The 27,040-nt window shown below is 39.1% G+C and overlaps 1 protein-coding gene across 1 annotated transcript in view; it reads right to left on the reverse strand.

Moving 5' to 3' along the window:
* ERC2 (ELKS/RAB6-interacting/CAST family member 2) overlaps positions 1 to 27,040 on the reverse strand; it is a 6,021,505-nt gene that overhangs the window by 5,662,647 nt on the left and 331,818 nt on the right. The gene's annotated exons all lie outside the window — the stretch shown is intronic.

Raw genomic sequence — 27,040 nt, forward strand, 5'->3', positions numbered from 1 at the left:
CAAATGTCCATTTCATTCAGATAGATGTTATGGATGTCACTATATATTAACTGTTCTTCAAGATACCCCATAAACAGGTCAGCATAGATGGGGGCAAATGAAGCCCCCATCGCTGTACCCCGTGTCTGCCAGTAGCATTTATCCTGAAAGTAAAACACGTTTTTAGATAGAACATGTTCTTCCATACAAACCAACAATGTGTTAAAACTCACCAGATATATATTGGCCCCCTCTAACCAATATTGAAGTGCCTGTAGGCCTGCCCAATGGGGAATATTAGTATACAGAGCATTCACATCCAGGGTACATAATAACCATGTTGGTTCCAATTGTGTATCTGATATAATCTTCAAAAATTGAGTTGTGTCCTGTATTCTAGCTCCTAATAGATTCAACAAAGGTTTCAAACATTTGGTGAAAAATACAGATAAAGGTTCTGTCAAAGAACCAATACCTGAGACAATAGGCCAGCCTAGAGGTGTATCCAGGCTTTTTTGTATTTTAAGCAGTAAATAGAGAATCTGTTTCTGTGGGTCACTCACCATCAGGTGTTGCATGACTGTATCCTTAATGATTCCCTCATCTACTGCCTGTTGAAGAAACAAGTCAATATCCTTCTTAAAGTTAGGCATGGGGTCCATAGGCATATGCATATAATCCCGTGGATTAGACAGCTGTCTATTTCCCTCAGCCAGATAATAATCCATATTCATAATAACCACTGCCCCACCCTTATCAGCCGGTAATATGACTATGTTCTTGTCACTCTGAAGTTCACCCAAGGCCTGTTGTTCACTGACTGTAAGATTATGAGCAAGCGTTTTAAATTGACACAACCTGAAATGTAAATCTTTGAGGACGGCTTGCTGAAATATCGATACATGTTTATTCATTGGGGGGATGAAATCCGACTTGGAAAACCTAAAGTCAGTAGATCTGTGAGAGGTGTCCTTAGAACCAGTTAATATACAGTGACATCCATAACATCTATCTGAATGAAATGGACATTTGGAGGAGATTTTTACATGACTGTTGGTCAGTGTGGCAAGCAGACAGGCAATATCTGTTGGAGTTTGTACAATACCTAAATGACAATAAGTGGGGAATAGAATTTAAATTGAATTGTGGTGTTAATCAAATAAATTTTCTGGATGTTTCGATCATAAGGAATCCAGATGACACACTTAGAATACGTGTATAGAAAGTATGGGGGGTGCAGAAACGTAGTAAAAAGTGTGTTTGGTAGTTTGGTGTCGTTATATGTGGAGGGGATGTTATTTTCTTGTGATTTGTAGTGTTAGATGTTATGAAATTCGATGGTATGGGTTTTAGATGTTTTGAAGTAGACCCATATATATATATATATATATATATATATATATATATATATATATATATATATAGATATATATATAGATATATAGATATATATATATAAAGAGAGAGAGACACACACATATGCAACACATATATATATATATATATATATATATATATATATATATATATATGTGTGTGTTTGTGTGTGTGTGTGTGTGTGTGTGTGTGTGTGTGTGTGTGTGTGTGTGTGTGTGTATCATATACACTAACCTCAAAATTTCAATTAACTAATTTAAAAAAGAGCATAGCCCATTGTTTATGTTGTTTTGGGGGTAATCTTTTGCCTCCTTTTGCAATATCCTATATCATCTCTATTTAGTGCTCCATGTCCACCACCAGGTCTACCAGACAACTCCTACTCACTTGACTATCGCCAATACTTCTGGGGCTTATGCATATCTTAAGGACTTCATGGGCATCTTGATCATCCACGTCTGTGTGGAGGTTACTTTATAACCTACCCTGTTATTTCCTCCCCCCCTTTGACCTTGTGGTAATGTCCGATGGAGTGGGCATGCAATAAGGATGTGCTGAGTATTCCCATACCTCCACAGCAGTTCATCCATGTCCACTACCTTATCCTTCCTTGGGACCATGCCTCCAAATTGTGACATCCCCAGTCCAAATCAGAGATCACTGTAGAAAGTGCCCACAGAACTACTATCCAAACAGGGATGGTAATGCCCTCTCTACCACTCTAGATGTAATTTGAACTGCTAATTGAACCGGGTCAGCAGGGCCATGATCAGGGCTTTATGTGTCTTCTCCATTGGAGTGGCACCCATTACTCATGGTTGAAGAATTCATTTCAGCAATGCCAAGCATTAACTTCTGTTCAGAATTAAACACAAATCAATGATTCTGGCAAATCAGTCTTTACTGGAAAAGCTCACTCAGACTCCCATGAGGGAAAAGTTAGTTTGTTTTTCATTATATTGCTTTCTTCTGTTTTGCAGATTGCAGTATATTTTCATCACTCTGCGTTTTAATTGTATTCTGTTTTCTATTGCATGTTTAACTAGGGAAAAAAAACAAAGCTGTGTCTCTTGAGGGTCACACAGAAATAAGAACAAGTTAGTTAAGGTTAATAACCTGTGAACTGAGGGCAGAGCTAGGAACTAAACCCTTCATTTAAAGGGTTAAATAAAACATATCAAAGCATGACTGGAAAAGCTCAATCAGACTCTTTCACAAACTGATGTGGGAGAAAGGTTAGTTTGTTTTTCCTTCTATTGCTTTCTTGTAATTTCTAATGCTTTATCGCTTTGTTCTATGTTTTATGTTGTAGTACATTTTAATTACACTGTGCTTTAATTTTATTGTTTTCTAGAGCATAGTAAAACTAAGGGAAAAAAACAAAGCCATTTCTCTTGTGAGTCACACTGTAATAAAATTTTCCCGCCCTGTTTTTATTTTTAAACTCAATGTCTCTCTAGCTGCTTGCCCCTTATGTTAATTTCACCACATAATTCCTTCCCTCTCCTCTTTCAGTGACTATTGTTAGTGAGCACAAAATTATCACTGTGTGAAGTCACTCCCCTCTTCAGCTATTTAAATTTATTAACCCTCCCACTATATTCCAAAGAGCTAGATTATTGTGTTCACCCCCATTCAATCGATCTTTTCTTTTAAAATTCATCTCTCCCCTTAGACTACTAAAGCTTAAGTTACCTCCTCTTTCATATTTACCTGCTTACTGCACAATGCAATTGTTATGATATTACCCCATTTTTTTTCACCTTTTGTTTCAAATCTATAGCATCTGGTCCAAGACCATAAATTATTGAAGAGCCCACATTCTGACTGTCAGCAGTCATCTTGGGATTAATGTTTCTCTTTTGCTCCTGGTGAGAAAAGGAGCAGAAGGGGTCATTGATTCCTAACTGTCACTGATTGGGCAGGGACTGTCTATGTGGGACCTTATTGATTCATCTGGTTCCTTTTCAAGGCATCTACCAGGAAAAGGCTACAACAAGCCTACAGACCCCTGCACCATGTGGGACAAGACTGCTGGTCACCCAAGAGTCTGTGGCCTGCTTTCATCTTGGGACTTTGCTTCTGGTGAGATAAGAAGCAAAGGGGCATTGTATCCTAACAGTGTGAGGCTGTGGTGAGACCAGTACTAGTATTAGCCAGTTAGTAGCCAATTAGGCGAATCCCCGCTATTCTTCATTCTTGATAAAGCTAATCCTTTATTTTCAGTAACTGCTGCTTGATTAGCTATTGCCTAACCTAACTTCACGGTATCTCTATAAATACTTCACCATCAATATTTAGAATCTGCTTTAGTAGTTTCCACTCAAAAGTGTTTGGCAGTGCTCTGTATAGACATAGGCATCTTCAGCTGGCATTTTCCTATAACTGAATCCTTGAAATTTCACCAAAACCTAGCTTCACATAGGTAACTAGTTTGTGCAATGACAAGCACTGACCCAGCGTTGCAAACCAGATACTGCTGACTTCATTCTATAGTTTCACTGCAATCATCTAATCAATATAAAGGAGCCTGTTGCCCTGGATATCAACTTTCCAAATATCTGTTACCAGTCTGGTAGATATGGGCATCCTGAGCCTACATAGAGATTGCCACATGTTTACTGACAACCAGCTAATTCTAAAGAAACTGATAAGGTATGTGAGAGATGTATTTACACAACATTACTGGAGGCAAAGCTGTCACATAAAAGCTAATGACAGTTAGGTTGTCACTAGTACACATGTTGCACCCATCACACACAGTGAAAAGCAGAAATGCAGAAACACATATGCTAAGGCAATTAAATTTCACCTTTCTAAACCCCAACAGCCCCAGATGCATTTCTTTCAATGCAACACCCACATCACCACATACAGCCACATCTCAAGGATCTCTCTTTCCAAGCCCATAAGGCAAGCCACCACACAACCCAATATTCAGGTCATTGGAGACTCCATTGTGAGACACTATGATGTCCCTCTCACCAAGCTATATAAGGAGAAAGTCATGGTCACTTGCTTATCAGGGGCCAGGATCCACCATAGTCTGCATACTCTCAGGTCACTGGACCACTTGTAGCAATATGACTCAGTCATTGTTCATTTGGGTGTAAATGACCTGAGACATATCGCCCTGACTATATGAAGAGAGGCATCATGGATCTCTTGGAATATATATCCCAGGCTGGTGTCTACCTAGCATTGAGCTGCATTCGATTTTTTCCAAAGATTATACTACAATATGAATAGAAGACAACTGACTTTTATAGCTGGCTTAGTTTTTGGTGTCATTCTAAGGGGCTGCAAGATCTCTCCGCATGGAAGGAGATGATCAACAGACCATGCTGTTTTGTCAGCACCTCTGCACCTCTTCCCTTTAGGCATCTGAATATTAGCTAAAACATTGCCCTCCCCTATAATGCCTTTTTAGGCAATGCCAAATTAAAAATACTTACGACATAAATTTAAACTAATAAAATCTAAAGGTGTTACTACTCAATATTAGGAGTCTAAATGAGAAACTGTACTTCTCACACGCTCTCCTTGCCCTGGAGAATATTGATACCTGTGCAGACATTGAGACATGCTTTAAAGTTGTGGACAGCACCCAGCAGTGCAAGATTTAATACCTTCCACACATTTAAACCAGCTAATACACAGGTAGGGAGTAAATATGGAGGTGTCTTGATTAACATCAAAAGTAAAGGCTAGTCAAACAGGATGATGTACTTGAGCTTCTCCACGTTCAAATGACCATATATAAAATCCCATACCACTTCCTTGCAAACTACAGATACTCCTCTATGTGGGGCAATGCTGCAATGCCTTCCACACATTTAGACCAGATAATACGCAGGTAGGGAGGAAATATGGAAGTGTCTCGATTCATGTCAGAAATATATCTCAAGGCTGGTCAAACAGGATGACACACTTGAGCTTCTCCATGTTCAAATGACCATAGGCAAAATCTCATACCACTTCCTTGCAAGCTACAGATACCCCTCTATGACCCAGGAAACCCATAACATGCATTCAAGCTTACTGGAAACACTCACCATCCAACCCAATACCATATTCATAGTTGACTTTAATTACTGGACTATTAACGGGGAATCATATACAACACCAAAAACACAGGCAGAGAGATTCCTGGATTTTGTAAACACAAACTCCCCAGACCAGACTGTCAATATGCCACTTGTAAACATAATACATGTGGTCCTCACTAATATAGGAAAGTGCTGCATACCCCCCAATATAATGTACTCTCTGGAAAGGTCAGACCACAGAATGGTTTCATTTGAAATAAAAATAAATTCTGGAACCCTAACTAAGCTGTAATGCTCAGAAACTACTTTAAGTGGAACTTTCTACTATTAAGTAATAATCTGGCAAAATGTCAAGCACCCAGAAACCCAGAAAAAACTGCTGCCTAAATGGACCTGTTCACAGAAACCTTATACAAGCATGTCAATGGCTACATAAATGCAGCTGCACCCATCAGGAATAAGTACAGAACTTACTCAAAAAAACAAGCTACCCTGTTGTAATCACAACATCAATAGGATATATAACAGAAGGTAGAAAATCATGGGACAAATTAGGAGGTGTATCACCCAGCAGGGTAAAAGCACTCTCAAACTAAACAAACAACTCAGAGGAAAAAAATAAAGTATACCAAAGCCAAATTTGAGGTAAATCTTGACTTCCAGGCCAAGGAAAATCACAAGCCATTCTTTATTTATGTCTGCAATCTTAAAGGCAATATACAACTGTGAGCAGAGCTCATTATTAATGACGCCACCTATAATGAGCCAGAAAATATAGGAAAACTACTGGCAGAAAATTTCAGGTATAACCTTATCCCTCTCCCCCCAGCCTTCCCTCAGGAAATACCTTCAGATATGTTCCATATTGCCACTACTAAGGAACAGATCCTCAATGCTCTTTCTATAGCCAAGAACACTGCATGGATGGGCCCTGACAATATCCCAGGCTGCCTTCTAAATATCATGAAATATGACCTATCATTATCTCTGGAAGCACTATTTAACAGTAGTGTTCAAACAGGCTTCCTGCCTCACAAATGGAGAACAGCAATCATCATCCCTCTGTAGAAAGGTGGTCCATCTACAGTGGTTCACACTGCCTCCCTTGACTTGGCTCAGGCATTTTAAACAATACCCCACTCGGACATGGATTACAAAATCAGTGACAAGTGGTGTACCACAGGGTTCAGTCATGGGTCCTCTCCTGTTTGGTATCTACTTCTCTGAAGTACAGGCTAACACAGAAGGTCTTTGGGTAACAAAGTTCGCAGATGATTGCAAACTAGGAGCCATAATTGAAACTCCTAACAATGTGGACATCCTACACAAGGGCCTCACTGAGACAGATGCCTGGTGTCAAAGCCATGGCCTCAAGCTCAATGCCAAAAAATTCATTGTCATCCCCTTTCGTAAAAACTCTGTACCCATGAACTACAACATAAGCGGTAGTATACTTAACACAGAAAGTGTGATAAGAGACCTTGGGACACAGGTGGACAGTAGTCTCACCTTTAATAATCACATCACCACAGTAGTCAGGAAATCTTTCTACATAGCACACCTCATCAGAAAAGGTTTCTCATCCAGAAAAAAAGAGGTCATTGTTCCCCTCTACTCATCACTCATTAGACCCATTATAGAGTACAACTTCGCTTTTGGTATGTACCTCACAAGACATCTACAACAACTGGAAAGGCCACAGAAATACCTCACAAAGAGGATTACCAGCCTCAAACAGATGCCCTACACAGACCGTCTTAAAAAACTCCAGCTTTACTCTGTCGCATATCACCTACTCAGAGGTGATCTCTGCCTAACATACAAAGCTATGTCAAACCCAGAGCGGTTGGACATGCTTCACTTAAAGAAGTCCCAATCCCTCTGAGCTACATGCTCTAGGGACCTAAACCTTGTCACCACAATAAACAGAACATGCTGGAGGGATAGATTCCTGTCCCAGAGACTTCCCATACTCTGGAATAAACTACCTATCTATATCAAACAAAGCTCCTCATTAGCACTCTTCAAGAAAAATCTTGATGATTGGATGGGAGATAGGAAATTCACCCCAGGGATCACTTCTGTGGCTCTGCTCGGCAGTGGCACAGGAAAATAATTTTCTTGGGTGGCAAAAGCCAGGGTACCTTTTTGGCTGGGCTTGTATAGGCCCTAGGGCTGATAGCCTTCCTACCTATGAACCTATGGTTCACACTGCCTCTCTTGACCTGGCTCAGGCATTTTAAACAATACCCACTCGGACATTGATTTCAAAATCAAGAGTTTTGGTATAAACCTGATGTTACCCAGTGGATACCCAGCTGACTCATTTTCAGGACCAAGGAAGTTAGAACTGGGAAGTACACCTCGACAAAGAGGCCAGTCAAAAGTGGAGACCCTCAGAGATTGGTCCTGGGACCACTTCCTTTTGGTATCTACTTCTCTGAAACAAAGGCCAATGACAAGGGCCTCTGGCTGACCAAATCTGCAGATGATTTCAAATTAGAATCATTCATAGAATCCCCCACTAACACTAATGTTGTCCAAGAAGGCCTCATACAGACAAATAACCAGTGAGCTATAGACTAAAACTAAATGCCAAGCAATGCTTAATAGTACCCTTTGGAAGTCAGTTACTCTCAGTAACTATCATATTGACAACACATCACTAAAAGTCAACTAAGTAGTCAGGGACTTGGGGATGCACATAGACAGTAATCCAGTTTTTGACCATCATTTGTCGATGGTAGTAAGGAAATAATTCTATGTTGTGCAACTTATAAACAAAGGCATGGCATCTAGGTGCAAGGATGTCATTGTTCCATTGTATTTGGCATTTATCAGACCTATCATTTAGTACAATGCCCTCTTTGGTACGTACCTAAACAGGCACAACTACCAATCGGAACATCTACAGTGGTTCCTCACTAAAAGATTAGAGTGCATAAATAACATATCCTATGCAAACCACCACAAAGCCTTATCCCTGTATTTTCTCTCCTCCAGGCTGTTGAGGGGAGATCTATGCCTGGCATATAAGGCATTGTCAGACCCCACTCTGATGGACTTCCTGCATATCCAGAAAACAAACAGCAGCAAAATTTCTTGTTCTAAAGACTTAAACCTTGCCTGTGATAAAACTAGGCCCTGCTGGAGAGACAGATATATATCCCACAGACTGCCCTCTCCTGCAACAAGCTTTCATTCCATGTGAAGCAGAGTTCCTCCCTAATTCAATTCAAGTGTGAAATAATTGACTGAGACTGTACTATACTGAAATTAACTGGAAACAACTGAAATGAGACTGGAACAAAAGTCTTTATCTGTTAATTACCCAAGCTCGTGGTGAACAGGTGCCAGTCTGTCCTTTATTGGCCAAGTCTTGTGCACTTTTCAGAATGAATTTTCCAAACACTGTAGTTTATTTAATAAGGCTTTATTAGTTGTTCACAATATCTGAATACTGTCTTCATTAACAATGCTGATAAAAAATAATCTGTGGAAATGCTGGAATGCTGGTTAGTAATAACAGTGCTGCTAAATATATCCAAAGATTCTGCACATATATTCTGATTGTCCTGAATAATGTAAACTGAAGAAGTCTTTATTTGACCTGTCTTCTGTATTCAGGCTCGAGTGTCTGTATTGTAGCTTAATTTCTAAAATGCTGGATATTTAATCTTTTCTGTATGTCAGGTCGAACTAACTAACTGACTTCCCTAACTGTAAGTGAAGTATATTTTAATAATATCAAAACCCTGTAATGCTTTACACATCTCCTTAGCCTTCAATCTCAAGTCTTGTCTTGTATTGCAGCGTTGCAGGTGTCTAGCTGTCCCATTATTTAACATTTCTTTGATTCTTCCCTTGAGAAAGAGAACAGAAAAAGAACAGTCTGTAGCATTTCCTTGGAAGCTGTTATCTCTCATGCTTGATCAGCAAGGTTATTCTTCCTTTCTGCTTAACTGTCTTTTCTAACATGTATGCATAAATGAATCACAAATCAACCACTATATTTCTAGGCCTATTTTACCTTTTTTTAGTCTGTCTAATGCCTAATAACTATTTTAAAATGGAAGTCCCTAACCTAACAATTGTCCCTGAGGTCCCTGATGAAAGTCTACAGGGACCTACTTCTATAGTTACCTTACATTTGTATTGCTAACTACTGTATATAGCTTTATGCCACCTGATTTATAATTTGAAAATAAATTTCTTAATTTGGTAAATAGACTTGCAGTTTTAATTTTGACGTGTCACTTGAGCATTTATGGCATGTTTGGATTGAAGTCTTTTAACTTTATGATTTAATCCTAACTAGGCAATTGTTTTTCTTATCATAGCCTCAAATGAAACTAAAGTAGTAATTTGACACTGTGCATTTCTGCACCTGTATAAAATTAATCTTAACTGTTGAACTTTTTACATTAACTTTTGTAACCCTCAGATTTTAACATACTGTTCTGTGACTGAAACTCCACCCGCTGTCTCACCATAACTGTTTCTTTAGCTCAGATCATTTAACTTTTCAGTACTACTGAATGCTGCAAGAATTTATTATTACGCTCTACAATTTCTTGAATAAATAGTAAAAACTGTAACTGCATTAAATTGATCTTTACCATACTGCCTTATGGCATACAGTGTTTGCTAAGATGGCTGTAATCTGATCTGGTGTGCTTGGTAAACTGTAATTTCAGTATGAAATATATACAGTTTTAAACTGATTACATAAATACATTTATTACTAGATTTAAACTGATCTGATTCCAGAAGTATATTTGTCTATTCTTCATAACATAAGAGTTGAACTTGGGGCTTTATTGACACATAATATTTATGATGTAGTTTTTTTATGCATAGGATTTGAACTCTTGACTGTACTGACAATTAGATGGGGAACAGAAAATGTATCCCTCGTTTGCACCTATGTTTCTAATGGACACAGGCAGCCTGTAAATGGTTCATCTCCCAGGACACTGTTTCTAAATATTTCATCTCTCATGCAACTGCTTCTACTTAGCAAAGGTACCAGAACTTGGCAATTTGGGATGTATAAAAGGTCCCAGTGGTCGTTAGCCTAGTATACACCTAATAACCTATATGATAAAGCTCTTGTTATGTGCAGTCACTGCATTATTAAGAAGGCACTGAAGGTATTCCATTGGTATTAAAGATATTTCAAAGAGATCTTGCATAAGTAATTAAATGTTTTAAATATATTGTCAACATTCTTTATGACTTGGTGTAGGGTCAAACACAATAACAATTTGGCAATTGGCTGATAACATAGAACAGGCTGAGACAACGCAATTCACATTAAGGGAGGCCAAGTGTTAAATTAAACTAAAATATGAATTGTGTGGGTCATATTCATATCAATATTCCAAATGACAAGTGGGAACTAATGAGATTTCTAGGAATGATACAGTATGATGCAGCCTCTTCCAAAAGTTGTACTTCGCACATCTGAAAAACAACTATGCCTCTGAGAAACTTGTCAAAACAAGATGTGGGACGTAATGGAGGCCTGAATAGGAAAACCGTTTTGAAATGCTCAAGAAGCTAGAAAAATGAATACCTATGTTCAAAATGCTATCATGTACATAATTTAACTGTTCTGCAAGTCATTGAAAGAAAAATGGTATAGTGGTTGTGTTTTGATAAAAAAGCAGACAAATTGCCTGTGGATCAAAAGCATTACAGTTGCACAAATGAGATGAATGTTCAAATAGAAAAGGAGCTTTTATCAGTAATATATACATATGAGAAATTCCATGAATATATCTATGACAAAGAAGTACAAGTAAACACTGACCACAAGCCCTTGCAAAGTGAATTTAGAATATGTTTGTGCAATGGACCTCAAGGCTACAGGGATGTCATTTACTCTCCAGAGATATGACTTAAAAGCAAAATGCAGACCAAGCAAAGAACTACATACAGCAGATCGTTTGAGTATAACATATTTATCAAAGCAACATTATGATGTACTAGAAGAAGAACTAGACATCCTTTGAGAAATAACACTATTATAATGACAGAAGAAACAGTAATTTCAGACATACTTAATATTTCAGACATGGGCAATAATGCCCTTCTAGTTTGCCAGTATACCAAAACTGTCATCCCCACAAGTATCCAAGTTGTTCTTTAAACAGCTAATCCAGCACTCACTTTAACATAATTTGTCAGAATATATTGGGCATTAGTTACCCCTTCAGTAAACCAGTCAGCACATATCTCATTCCTATATAACTTTGATTTAATTTCTCCAAATAGTTTGGGGTTCTTATGCCATGATGGGAATGGACACCGTTCAACATTATTTATGACTTAGTGCAGGGTCAAACACAATAAGAATTTGACAGATAAGTCAGGGTACAATTAAAGTTCATGAAATTAGCATTGTTTTAATCTTTGATGTTAGCCAAAAGTGCTCTTTGCAGCACCTCATCCAGAAATTACTCCTTCTGCAATTCCTATGAAGTTACACATATTGTTAGGTTATCTAAATCTGACTGTAAATTTTTTTTTATTACTCATTGCTCCTACTAACATTGAAACTAAGTATCTTTCTTCCACATTGTTCTTATTTCTGCCTGCAAATCCTAATATTTTATGACTTTGTGTCTCTCTCTATGTGAGACACTGTAATTGCTAGGTATAGCAATTTCAATGATCATTGCTACTGTTGTCTTTTTTTCATGGAGTACTAAATCTGATTTTCTTGAATCTATTTTTTGAATTAGTAGTAATGAGTGATCTCATGTAATGTACACTTCATCATTCTCTGTAATTCGTTGTAGTTCTTATCTCCAGTGCTTCTCGGCTTCTTCTATTTTTGAGTGATTTCACAATCCCCAGTGCAATAATCTTACGACATTATTGTGCCTTTCAGTGTACTCTGCCATGACTGTATCACACCCAGTAACAATGTCTGTGAACTTACATTTGTTTATTTCTCCCATATGTTCGATGGACGTTGTAAACCAATGTCTACGTTGATCACTACCATTATTAACCTTTCATCCCTTGGTTTCAACTCACCTCTCCTTAACCATACCTGCATCAAATCCTGATCAACATGAGGTTTTTCCAGGAGATCTCTATACATGACACTATATTTATGACTTTTACAAACGTTTTACCTTTTCATCTGATCTTTCTCCTTATATGCTTTGTCTTTTTTTTTTGGCACATTCAGTTGTTGCCTGATTTTTTTTTTCCTACTTCTGGTTTGATTTCTGTTCCACTCGCACCTAAATACTTCTGCTAATCTAAACAGAGAGGTAATCTTAGAGTTTCTCTTCGCATAAATTCATAGGTTCATAGGTAGGTATTAGGCTATTGGCCCTAGGGCCTATATAAGCCTAGCCAAAAAGTTACCCTGGCTTTCGCCACCCAAGAAAATTATTTTCCTGTGCCCCTGTCGAGTAGAGCCACAGAGGTGATCCCCGGGGTGAATTTCCTATTTCCCATCCAATCAAGATTTTTCTTGAAGAGTGCTAATGAGGAGCTTTGCTTGATATAGATAGGTAGTTTGTTCCAGAGTATGGGAAGTCTCTGGGACAGGAATCTATCCCTCCAGCATGTTCTGTTTATTGTGGTGACAAGGTTTAGGTCTCTACAGCGTGTAGCTTGGAGGGATTGGGATTTCTTTAAGTGGAGCATGACCAACAGCTCTGGGTTTGACATAGCTTTGTATGTTAGGCAGAGATCGCCTCTGAGTAGGCGATATGCGACAGAGTAAAGCTGGAGTTTTTTGAGACGGTCTGTGTAGGGCATCTGTTTGAGGCCGGTAATCCTCTTTGTGAGGTATTTCTGTGGCCTTTCCAATTGTTGTAGATGTCTTGTGAGGTACATACCAAAAGGGGCATTGTACTATATAATGGGTCTAATGAGTGATGAGTAGAGGGGAACAATGACCTCTTTTTTTTCCTGGATGAGAAACCTTTTGTGATGAGGTGTACCATGTAGAAGGATTTCCTGACTACTGTGGTGATGTGATTATCAAAAGAGAGACTACTGTCCACCTGTGTCCCAAGGCCTCTTATCACATTTTTGGTGTTAAGTTGACTACCACCTATGTGGTAGCTCATGGGTACAGAGTTTTTACCAAAGGAGATGACAATGCACTTTTTAGCACTGAGCTTGAGGCCATGGCTTTGACACCAGGCATCTGTCTCCATGAGGCATTTTGTAGGAAGTCCACATCGTTAGGAGTTTTGATTATGGCTCCTAGTTTGCAGTCATCTGTGAGCTTCATTAGCCAAAGACCTTCTGTGTTAGCCTGTACTTCAGAAAAGTAGATACCAAACAGGAGAGGACCCAGGACTGACAGCCTGTGTCACTGGTCTGAAGCCGGATTTGGAGTCTGCTACTTTCACAGTGTGGGTTCTGTCAGTGAGACAGTTGGCAACCCATCTTGTGACATAAGGATTTATACCTAGTTTAGTGAGTTTATCTATAATTCCAGAGTGGGGGATGGTGTCAAAAGCCTTGGCAAGATCTAGATAGGCTGTGTGAACCACCTTACCCTCGTCTATGGCTTTGGTGACTGCTTCAAAGAAGTCTATCAGGTTTAGGAGACATGATCTGCCTTTTACAAACCCAAACTAGGTGAGGTCCAGACTTTAGAGATTACCAATATCTTTGTTTATAAGTTCCATGAGGATACATTCCATGGCCTTGCAGACCAGGCTTGTTAGGCTAATTCCCGGGGTCTGTGGTGGCTCCCCCTTTGTCGAGTGGTTTAACCATCACTGTGCGCCACTCAGTGGGCACAAAGCCTGAGGTGAGGCTATGATTGAACATGGTGCTTAGGTGGGGTGCCAGTTCATTCTGCAGTTCATATAGAACACAGCCTGGGATGTTGTCGGGTCCCATAGATGCTGTGTTTGTGGCTTTGGAGAGTGTGTTTTTTACCTGTGCAGCCGTGATTACAGGAACTTTGCATTCTTCTGGTATAGAGATGAGCCCTTTAGGGGGTGGGGGTGGGGGTAAAGTTAGCACTGAACCTATCTGCCAGGATGTTGGCAATATCAGTTGGTTCTGTATATTTAGTGCCATTGTGCTGTAACTCAGAGCATATCTGAGTGTTGTCATTGAGATTCTTGACATAGCTATAGAATGCTTTGTGGTTATCTTTAGAATCAGTGGCAATTTTGTTTTTATAACTAGCTTTGGAGGTTTTTATGAGGGATCTCAGCTTCTTACTGAGGCTGACCAGGGAGTTCCTCCAATCATGGGATTTTACTCTTTTTTGCAACAGTTTCTTTCTTCTGTTTAGAGTTTGATTATGGCAGGGGACCACCAGATTGGCTTCCTTTTTTTGGAGGATAGCATCTTGGTTCTGTTAGGGATAGCATGATCCATGCATTCGTGTAAGTGCTTATAAAGTGCATTTGTGTAGGATTCAGCAGTCATATCTCTATTGTCCATCTGCATGGGTTTTGTGAAGTTTGACACTTCTGTCTTAAGAAGCGTGAAGTTGGTTTTGGAGAAATTTTTTACAGTGGTTTCCCTAATGGGGGGTGGGGGCAGGATGTGGATGTCTTGGCTGATTAGCTTGTGGTCGGATCTGACCAATGAGGAATTGACCTCTGGTGTGGAACACCAGTCGCCCATGTTGTTAATGACCAGTTCTAGATATTGCTGCCCCTGGTGGGGGTGTGGATAAGTTGATCCAAGGCGTTGGAATTTATGAATTCCAGAAAACATTGAGCAAAAGAGTTGGTACATGAGTACTTTTCCCAGTTAATGGCGGGGTAGTTAAAATCACCCATTATTAGGGTGTTGGGTTGTACCTTAATATTTTCTAATGTATCAAGAAATGAGGAGTGGGAATCCTGGGACATGGTGGGGGATCTGTAGCAAGTTACAATTTGGATTGCGGTCTTGCCCAGAGTTAGTTGCACTTGGATAATCTCGGATGTATTATACTGACCAATTAGCCTGGAGGTGTGGATATCCTTAATGAATATGGACATGCCTCCGCCTTTAGTGTTTCGGTCCAGGATAGGTGGCCGAAAGGTGTGGTATGAATTATAGCCTGATAATGCAGTGGTGTTCTCTGGAGCCTTGAACCAGGTCTCTGTCACTGCACAGATGTCGATGTTCTACATTTTAAGGAGTGCCTCGAGTGAATGCATTTTGAGGTTTAGACTTCTAGCATTGAGTAGCATTACCCTCAGATTTTGCTTGCTTGTACCTGTTAAGGTGCTGAATTTGTCATTTGAACCTTGCGTAAAAAAGGCACTATAGAGGTGGCAAGAGCCTCAGCCAGTATCTGGAATCCCAAGGGCAACAGGTGCAGGCCATCTCTGGCAAAGCATTGTGGTCTGTCGATCATGTAGTCCCAGCCAGGCAGAAACTGGATCACCTTAGAATGACATCAGAAGCTTAGCCAATTGTTGAAATCAATCATTTTGTCCTTGTACTGTGGTATCATTCTGGGTGATGGCCGGATGCTACTCAGGGCTAGAGTCATACCTGCCTGGGCTACAAGATTAGAGAGATCCTCCATGTCTCTTTTCATGTAGTCCAGGGAGGTACGTCTCAGGTCATTCACACCCACATGGACAATGACAGAGTCATATTTGTACTTGCTGTGGAGTGACCTGAGTGCATGTGTTATGTGGCGGATCCTGGCACCCGACAGGCAGCTAACAGTAACTTTCTCCTTGTTTAGCCTGATAGTGGAACATCAGTGTGCCTGACTATAGAGTCACCTCTGACTAGAGTGCTGGGTACTTATTTTAAATTTTTGACTACATTTGAATGCGATGAGGTCAGCAGATATGTATGCAGTCCCATGACTGCAGATCTATGCATGTAATCAATTTTGAAGAGGCCCATACCTCCTTCAGAGCATGGAATATATAATCTTGATATACACAGATTTTTATATATCATTTGATAAGCATGAAAGGTTTTTTTTGTTTTTCTGCTAACTGATCCAATACCTTTTGGGGCCAGTCTTTCACACCAAATCTGTAAATTAAAACAGGAACACTTTATTCCTAGATGTCAAGGCTGTTTTCAATATTATTTTTAGTTTTCTGACATACTCATTAATGAGTTTAGTCCAAATTTTTCATGCTTTATTGCCAATCATTCATCAGTTTTCAAATACTTATACGCTCCTTCCTGCTCAAGTTCCTTTATATCACATTCCTGTCCCAAATTGATATGTTCTTGGTACTGCAACTTTCCTGCTTTAAACATTGCTTTTGCACATTTATCTAGACAAAATGTCATTCTAATATCATCTGAGAAAAGTTTAACAACTTGCAGTTGTGCTTTCAACTCCTCATCTGATGAGATATACAGTTATAAGTCATCCACAAAAAGCAGATGAGAAATCTTTAAGCAGGTTTCTTTTCTGCAAGCCAAAATATACCCAATACCTAATCTGTTAAGTAAACGGCTGAATGGGTTAAGGGCAAGACAAAATACAGCAATGACAAAGAGTCACCCTAGACTATCTCCCTTTGAATTTTTATCCCTAGGATAAAAATTTGTCCTTTGTCATGACTTGATTGTAAAATGGTTTGCCACTGTTTCATGGTCACTGTAATATAATTGATCAATGTAGGATGTAGCCTCTATCAGTGAATGTGGGATGCTGTCAAATTCTTTTCTGTAATTATCCATGCCATACCTAGATTCCTCCCTTTTTACATTTCTCTATTATGGTTTATTTTAGCAACAAATGATCCTTTGTTCCATATGGCTTTTCGTTTGTTGCCCTTTTGTTGTACTGTCATGGTTGAGTTTTCTTGCAAACGACTATAACCTCTGTCTGCATCAGCTGCAGTATATTCTTTGTACATCGTCAGAAGGCAGGTTATTGGTTTGTAGTTTTTAGGATGTCTTACAGGTTCACTCTTAAGGAAGAGTATCCTTTTTCCTGTTGTTAACCAGGGTGGTGTTTGTTCAGGGTGCTCATACAAGTAGTTCTTACTCAGGGCTAATTCTTTGTACAAAGATGCTAATACTTTTATCCAGAAGTTAAGTACTGCATCTAGGCCTGGGGATTTTTACTTAGAAAATTTTTATAATTTTGTTTCAATTTCTCTGGCCATTACTTCTTCCCATTTGATAATCATATACATTTGAACTCCTTACTGTTTTATTTTAAATTTTCTATCCATTCAGCATGTTTGCTATATTCCACAGGATCCTCATAAGTATTTCTCCAAAACATGTCTTTTTTTTCTTTTTGGTGGTATTTCTGTTCCTTTTCCTTTGTTTCCCAGTTTTCTATAAAACATTTTGGATCAATAATGAATTTCTTAATTTGTACTTTTTTATATTTATCTGCATATCGTCTAAGTTTTTCTGCCTATGCTTATACATTTAGTTGATTATTTCCAATAGTGTATGATAGATCCTGGTCTGTTCTGATACTGTGCATTGATTTTATCACATCTATATTTCTAAGCATTTTTGTTGATCTGTTCCCACTTCTATATTCTTCTAACAGTGACACTTCTTTTCTTAATTGCTTTATAGTTTTCTCTTTTGGATGCTTCCAACATGGTATTTTATTTTTTCCCTTCCTTTTCCCTTATTGCTCTGCAGTTTAGTGATAAGACTCAATCTGTTACTAATTTAGTTGCACAGTCATTTATCATATTTACTTCTGTTATATCACATGAATTTCTGTTAATAGTCTTGATTACTGGTTCCTCTGTTTTATCAGACTTCTAACATTTTAGGCCTTAGTCACCTTCTATAATCTATTTCTTTCTTTGATATTAATATGTATATCCATCCCTATTAAATCAAGCAACTCTTTCCTTAGATCATTTTCTTCTAAATTGAGGGCACATCCTTTGCTCTCCGATTTCTGCAGGCATGCAGGGTGAAAGTTCCAGAACATTCTCGTGTAACATATCCTCTTCAGCTGCATTCTGCATCATCTGGTTGTCCTTCATATGGGAACCCATTGGCCCATCACTCCACAACATTGACTGCATTAGAGTTGCCACTGTTTCCTACTCCTTCCCTTACTGCGCAACTCCAATTGAGCTTTTGTAGTGGTTTCCTACAGAAGGTTCCACTGCATCATCACGTGGCAAGTGATAAGATGCTTCCTTTTCCACCTGTTTCTCCTTAATTTCAGGAATCATTGTTCCATTATGCTGTGACATCACCTGAGTTGGATTTTTTCACTAAATCTTTCACTTCATAGGTAATCTATAACTTCAGTTTTTGTTTCTTTAACTTCTCCATCACTTATCCCCTTTCTACTTTCCCCTTTTGTTTTTTTTTTTTTTTATTTTTTGTATTGTGAAATTTTCCATGTCTAAGTCCATTTGCCTGTATTTCTCTTAAAATATCATTGGTGCAGCTTTTTTTGTATTGCTCTATTTCAAATCTCATTTTCTTTCCCATCTCCATATTTCTTCTTCAGATGTGTCCCACTCCATCTGTTTCTCCTTAATTTGGGGACTTACTCTTCCATCATGCTATGACATAACCTGAGTTAGATTTTCTATATTAAATCCTTCACTTCACAACTATTCCATAACTTCACTTTCTATTTACCTGCTACCATACTAACCTTATGTTCTACAGTGTCATTTTTTGTAGTGTGAAATTTTCCATAACTGTGGGCTTTTGCCTGTATTTCCTTTCAAATATCTTTGGAGTTGCTTTTTTGTATTGATTAGTATGGCTTTGCATAAATAGTACACAATATCAGATCTCTTTTTCTTTCCCCTGTCCATGTTTCCTTATCATACCTTTCCAAAATCTCAGGGTTTTGTTCTTTGTATGTTTACACTTCCTCTGTCTCTTGTTTTTCCAAGTGGCCTAAATCTTCTTTGTCTATGTAATATTTTTCATGGAGCTGTTGTATTAATGAACACAAATTTCCATTTGAAGCTGTTGACAGCTTTTCTTGTGCGAGTATTTTTCTTTCTTTTAATTTCTCTCTTAATCTTCTTGAATATTTTCTATCTGGAAATTCTGGACTTCTTTCACAATAGTAACAATACATAATTTCTTCCTTATTCTCAATATTGCACTCTATCTTTATATCTTTTTTGGTCTGTCAGTGTTTGTGTTTTTTGTGGATTACTACTTCTTTCTAAAGTGTGTGTGTGTGTGTGTGTGTGTGTGTGTGTGTGTGTGTGTGTGTGTGTGTGTGTGTGGCATCTTCCCCCTGAGCCTGGCCTAACCCAATTATGGAATGTTTATGGTTCTTGAGGATTACACACTTCCATTTTTTCCCAGTCCTAGCACCAGTGCTCACACCAAAATTGGGCACTTGTTTAACCTAGGACTTGTGCACTCAGCTCTATTTTTTACTTTTTAACCTACCTTTCTGATATATGCTATATAAGATAGACTGTAAATGGCAATACCATCCTGCTGAGACTTTGTGAAACAGGGTCCGCCATGTGAAGGTACTCACCAAGACTTGAGGATGACTTCAGTTCCAACAATACTACTCTCCTTTTCCTGCTGATTTCAACATCTCTTCATTCACACTTCCCAGTTTAATTTCTCCAAGTCTTTTAGGTTTCTAATACCATAATGGGAATTGACCCCATTCCTATGTCAAACTATGATTAAAGTTCTTGAAATTAGTATTGTTTCAATCTTTGATATACTGCAAAAGTACTCTTTGCAGCACCTAGAATGTGCCCAGCATTGCCTCCTTCTGCAATTCATATGGAGTTAGTATCAGTAGCATATCTAAGTAAGACTGTAAATTCTTTTTTTATGAGACCCACTGTTCCTACTACAGTTGGAACTGTGTGGGTATTCTTCTTCCACACTGCCCTCATTTCTGCCTGCAAATCTTGGTATTTTACGACTTTGTGCCTCTCTGTACATAAGACACTGCAGTCACTGGGTGCAGCAATTTCAATGATCAATGCTACTTTTGTCTTCTTTTCATGGATTACTACATCTGGTTTTCTCGCATCTATTTTTGAACTGTTGGTAATAGGTAATCCCATGTGATATAAACTTCATCTTTTTATATAATTATTTGTGGCTCATGTTTCCAATGTTTATCAGCTACTTCAATACTATAATGTCTGCTCAATCCCTAATGCAACAGTCTTGCCACATTCTTATGCCTTTCAGTGTACAACCCTCTGTCATTAGTGTATAACTTCCAGCAACAAGATGTGCAACTGTTTCCAGTTTTACAGAACTGACATTTGTCTGTTTCTCCCACATGTTCAATGGACTTTGTAAACCAATGTGTATGTAGTCCACTATCCTGGCCCGCAAATATTAACCTTTCATCTTTTGGTTTAAATTCACGTATCCTTAACCATACCTGTGCAAGATCCTAATCAACATGAATTTGTTACAGGAGTTTTCTGTAGTTGCAAATATATGTATGCTTTTTCACACTTCTTGCCTTCTTATCTGATCCTTCTCCTTATATTCTTTCTTTTGTTTTTTTGGCACATTCAGTTGCTGCCTGATTTTTGTCGACATCTGTTTTGGTTGCCATTCCCACTTGATGCAGATATGCTTCTGCTAAAACTAAGCAGGGAAATCATCTTAGATTTATTCTCTTCATGTTTCAAAACTTTTACTATGTCTGGATCTGATGAGGTCACCAGATATGTATGCTGTCCTACGATTGCAGACCATGTATTCAGTTTTGAGGAGGCCCATACCTCCTACAGAATGAGGAATAAATAATCTTGGTATACACTGATGTTTTATACATTATTTGATGAGTGAAGCATTTTTCTTGGTTTCCTGTCCAGCTCAACCAATACCATTTGGGGCCAGTCAATCACCGCAAAACTTTAGTTAGAACAGGAAGAGCAAACTAGTTTATAGCTTGGACTTTGTTCTTAGATGTCAGAGTTGTTTTCAGTATTAATTTTAGTCATCTAAAATATTCCTTACTGAGTTTTGTTCACATTTGTTCATGTTTTATTGTCAATCCTTCATCAATTCCAAAATATTTATATACAGTAGAGAGTCGATTATCCGAATGTTGATTATCCGAAACGTCAACTATCTGCACCAGCTTTCCAAAGTTTTCGGGTAGAAAAAATCATAAAGTCTGAATATGTAAACATCATATGTATTCGCTCGTGCATGTTTTTTGAGCTTGTAGCCAGCTCAAGTGTGAAAAATTGCTGAATGGTTGAAAAGTATGTTCCAGTGTGCAGAAAAAGCAAAATTTTAGAAGTTTTTTATCCAGTTCAATAATACATTTGATTATCCGAGCAGTCTGATTATCCAAACTACCCTAGGTCCCAATTAGTTCAGATAATCGACTCTCTACTGTACTCCCTCCTGCTCAAGTTCCATTATATCACAATCCTGTCCCAGACTGATATTTTCTTGGTGCTGAAGCTTTCCTACTTTAAATGTTGCTTTTGCACATTTATCAAGAACAAATGGCATTCGTACATTTTCTGAGAAAGGGGCAGTTGTGCTTTCAGCTCCTCATCTGATGAGCTATACCATTTTAAATCATCCACAAAAACAAGATAAGACATCTTTATACTGTTGCTGCCTGGGAGCCAAACTGTAACAATAACTTAATCTGTTAAGTGGAAAGCTTAATGGTTAAAGGCAAGGCAAAACAGAAGCAGTGACAAACAGTCACACGGGAACATCCGTTTTTGAATTTTCATCCATGGGCTAATAATTTGTCCTTTATTATGGCTTAGCTGCAAAGTGGTTTTACACTTTCTTGTGGGCATTGTAATGAAATTGACCAATGTAGGGTGTACTTTATGCATCTCTAAGCACTCCTTTTAACATTAATATGGTATGCTGTCAAATGCTTTTATGTAATCTAGCCATGCCATTCTTATAGTCTTCCCCTTTTTACAATTTTCTATTATTACTTTAACAACAAATGATCCTTTGTTCCTTATGACAACAAATGATCCTTTGTTCCCTATGACTTTCTTTTGTTACCATTTTGTTCTACTGTCATGATTGAGGTTTCTTCTAAATGACTATAAACTCTGTCAGCATCACTTCCAGTCTATAGTTTATATATCAATGGAAGACAAGTTATTGGTCTATAGTTTTTCAAATAGCTTGCAGGATCACTCTTAAGGAGAAGTATCGAGTTTCCTGTTGTTAAACAAGTTGGTGTCTGTTTCAGGTGAACACATAAGTAGTTCTTAGTCCGGGCTAAATCTTCATGTAAAGATGTTAATACTTTTAGCCTGCAGTTAGGTATTGGGTCTGGCCCTGGTGCTTTGCAGTTAGGAACTTTTCTTAATTTTGTTTTTATTTCTCTTCATCCCATTTCATATCCTACGCGTTTGAAGTTCTTACTGTTTCTTTTACTTCTTTTGCCCATATTAGGCATCTTTGTGATGTTCCATGAGATCTTATAGGTAGGGAGGTACTAGGCTATTGGCCCTGGGGCCTATACAAGCCCAGCCAAAAAGGTACCCTGGCTTTTGCCACCCAAGAAAATTATTTTCCTGTGCCACTGGCGAGCAGAGCCACAGAGGTGATCCCCGGGGTGAATTTCCTATTTCCCATCCAATCATCAAGATTTTTCTTGAAGAGTGCTAATGAGGAGCTTTGTTTGATATAGATAGGTAGTTTATTCCAGAGTATGGGAAGTCTCTGGGACAGGAATCTATCCCTCTGGCATGTTCTGTTTATTGTGGTGACAAGGTTTAGGTCCCTAGAGTGTGTAGCTCAGAGGGATTGGGATTTCTTTAAGTGGAGCATGTCCAACAGCACTGGTTTGACATAGCTTTGTATGTTAGGCAGAGATCACCTCTGAGTAGGCTATATGTGATAGAGTAAAGCTGGAGTTTTTTGAGACGGTCAGTGTAGGGCATCTGTTTGAGGCCGGTAATCCTCTTTATGAGGTATTTCTGCAGCCTTGCCAGTTGTTGGAGATATCTTGTGAGGTACATACCAAAAGGGGCATTGTACACTATAATGGGTCTAATGAGGATGAGTAGAGGGGAACAATTACCTCTTTTTTTCTGGATGAGAAACCTTTTGTGATGAGGTGTGCCACGTAGAAGGATTTCCTGACTACTGTGGCGATGTGATTATCAAAGGAGAGACTACTCTCCACCTGTGTCCCAAGGTCTTTTATCACACTTTCAGTGTTAAGTATACTACCGCCTATGTTGTAATTCATGGGTACAGAGTTTTTACCAAAGGGGATGACAATGCACTTTTTGGCATTGGGCTTGAGGCCATGGCTTTGACACCAGGCATCTGTCTCAGTGAGGCCCTTTTGTAGGATGTCCACATCATTAGGAGTTTTGATTATGGCTCCTAGTTTGCAGTCATCTGCAAACTTCATTAGCCAAAGACCTTCTGTGTTCGCCTGTACTTCAGAGAAGTAGATACCAAACAGGAGAGGACCCAGGACTGAACCCTGTGGTACTCCACTTGTCACTGGTCTGAAGTCGGATTTGGAGTTTGCTACTTTCACAGTGTGGGTTTTGTCAGTGAGCCAGTTGGCAACCCATCTTGTGACATAAGGATTTATACCTAGTTTAGTGAGTTTATCTATAATTCCAGAGTGAGGGATGGTGTCAAAAGCCTTGGCAAGATCTAGGTAGGCTGTGTGAACCACCTTACCCTTGTCCACGGCTTTGGTGACTGCTTCAAAGAAGTCTATCAGGATTAGGAGACATGATCTGCCTTTTACAAACCCAAACTGGGTGGGATCCAGAGTTTGGAGATTTCCAATGTCTTTGTTTATAAGTTCCGTGATGATACATTCCATGGCCTCGCAGACCAGGCTCGTCAGGCTAATGGGGCGGTAGTTCCCAGGGTCTGTGGTGGCTCCCCACTTGTGGAGTGGGATAACTGTTGCTGTACACCATTCAGCAGGCACAAAGCCTGAGGTGAGGCTATGATTGAACATGGTACTTAGGTGGGGTGCCAGTTCGTTCTGTAGTTCATGTAGAACACAGCCTGGGATGTTGTCTGGTCCCATGGATGCTGTGTTCTTTGCTTTGGAGAGTGTGGTTTTTACCTGTGCAGCCGTGATTACAGGAACTTTGCATTCTTCCAGTATAGAGATGGGCTCTTTAGGGGGTGAGAAGGGTGTAAAGTTAGCACTGAACCTATCTGCCAGGATGTTGGCAATATCAGTTGGGTCTGTATATTTAGAGCCATTGTGCTGTAACTCAGACCAGATCTGAGTGTTGCCATTCAGATTCTTGACATAGCTATAGAATGCTTTGTGGTTGTCTTTAGAATCAGTGGTGATTTTGTTTTCATAACTAGCTTTGGAGGATTTTATCAGGGATCGCAGCTTCTTACTGAGGCTGACCAGGGAGCTCCTCCACTCGTGGGATTTTACTCTCTTTTGCAAGAGTTTCTTCCTTCTGTTGTACAGTTTGTTTATGGCAGGGGACCACCAGATTGGCTTCCTTTTTTTTGGAGGATAGCGTCTTGGTTCTGTTTGGGATAGCACGATCCATGCACTCATGTAAGTGCTTATAAAGTGCAATTGTGTAGGATTCACTAGTCGTAACTGTATTGTCCATCTGCATGGGTGTCATGAAGTTCACCACTTCTGTCTTAAGAAGCATGAAGTTGGCTTTGGAGAAATTTTTTATTATGGTTTCCTTAATGGGGGGTGGAGGCAAGATGTGGATATCTAGGGTAATTAGCTTATGGTCGGATCGGACCAATGAGGCATTGACTTCAGGTGTGGAACACTGGTCATTCATATTGGTAATGACTAGATCTAGGATATTGTTGCCCCTGGTGGGGGTGTGGATAAGTTGATCCAGGGCATTGGAGTTTATGAATTCCAGAAAGCGTTGAGTGAAGGCGTTGGCACATGAGTAGTTTTCCCAGTTAATTGTGGGGTAGTTGAAATCGCCCATTATTAGAGTGTTTGGTTGAACCCTAATATTTTCCAGTACATCAAGAAAAGTGGAGTGGGAATCCTGGGGCATGGTGGGTGATCTGTAGCAAGCTACAATTTGTATTGCAGTTTTGCCCAGAGTTAGTTGCACTTCGATAACCTTGGCTGCATTATGCTGAGCAACTAGCCTGGAGGTGTGGATATCCTTAATGAATATGGATACACCTCCGCCTTTGGTGTTCCGGTCCAGGTTACATGGCCGAAAAGTGTGGTATGAGTTATATCCTGGTAGTGCAGGGGTGCTCTCTGGAGCCTTGAACCAGGTCTCAGTCACTGCACAGATATCAATGTTCTCCATTTTAAGGAGTGCCTCGAGTGAGTGTATTTTGAGATTTAGACATCTGGCATTGAGTAGCATCACCCTCAGTTTTTGCTTGCCTGTTCCTGTTACAGTGGTGAATTTCTTCACAGATATCTTCACAGATATTTCTCCAAAATGTGTCTATTCCTTATTTTTTTGGTGGTGTTTCTTTTCCTTTTGCTTTACTGCCTAATTCTCTATAAAGCTTTTTTGGGTCATCAGTAAATTACTTATTTTGTGCTTTTCCTTTATATTTATCTGCATATATTCTATGTTTTTCTGCCTGTGCTGATATCTTTAGTTTACTATTTGCAATAGTGTCCCGCGGTGGTGGTGCTGCGGTAGCGTTGTCGCCTCACAGTAAGATGTTGTCCAGTTCGATTCTCAGCTAGAGTGTCTTCTGCGTGGAGACATGCATGAATGGGCGTACCTTCGTTGAAGGTTGTGCATCAGGGCTGGTAACTCGGCACGTAAAAATCAACTACCAATCATTAGCGGACCGGAGTTCCGCTGTGGCGACCCCTAACTGGGAAAAGCCGAAAGACACAACAACAACTATTTGCAATAGTGTATGATAGATCCTGGTCAGTTGTAATACTGCACATTGCTTTTATCATGTCTATCTTTCTATGTATTTTTATTGATCTGCTGCCTTTTCTATACTCTTCTAACAGTGACACTTCTTGTCTTAATTGCTTTATAGTTTTCTCTATCCAATACTTCCATGATGGCATTTTATTCCTTCCCTTCCTTTCCCTTACTGCCTTATACTTTTGTGGTAAGACTTTATTGGTTATGAATTTAGCTGCACAGTAATATATCCTATTTACTTCTGTTATGTCACATGAATTTCTTTTAATAATCTTGATCACTGTGTTCATTTATTTTCTAAGACTTCTAACATTTTGGGTCTTTTTGACTTTCTGTAATCTCTCATTCAGCGACCTGAATATGTCCATCCATCTCCATTAAATCGAGCAACTCTTCCCTTAGACTTTTTTCTTCTAAACTGAAGGCATGTTCTTTATTCTCCTTCCCTGTGGGCATTCTACAGAAAGTTCCAGAACATCTTCCTGTGACATATTTTCTTCAGCTGCATCCTGCATCACTCATTGCTTTCTCATATGGGAACTTGGTGGCCTATCACTCAACAACATTGACTGCATCATAGCTGCCACCGTTTTCTGCTCCTTCACCTGCTGTGAAACTCCAAATGAACTTCTGCACTGGCTTCCACCAGTTTCTCCTTAATTTGGGGACTCATTGTTCCATCATGCTGTGACGTTACCAGAGTTAGTTTTTCTACACTAAATCCTATACTTTGCAGGTAATTCGTAACACCAGCTTCTATTTCTTTAACTTCTCCATTACTAATCCTCTATTCTACTTCCCCCATTTTTTCTTTATCTTTTGTTTTGTAAAACTTTCATATCTGGATGCATTTGCCTGTATTTCTCTTCA

This window comes from Protopterus annectens, chromosome 7.part1 (assembly GCF_019279795.1).
Source record: "Protopterus annectens isolate FY-2018-M chromosome 7.part1, PAN1.0, whole genome shotgun sequence".
NCBI lineage: Eukaryota > Metazoa > Chordata > Ceratodontiformes > Protopteridae > Protopterus > Protopterus annectens.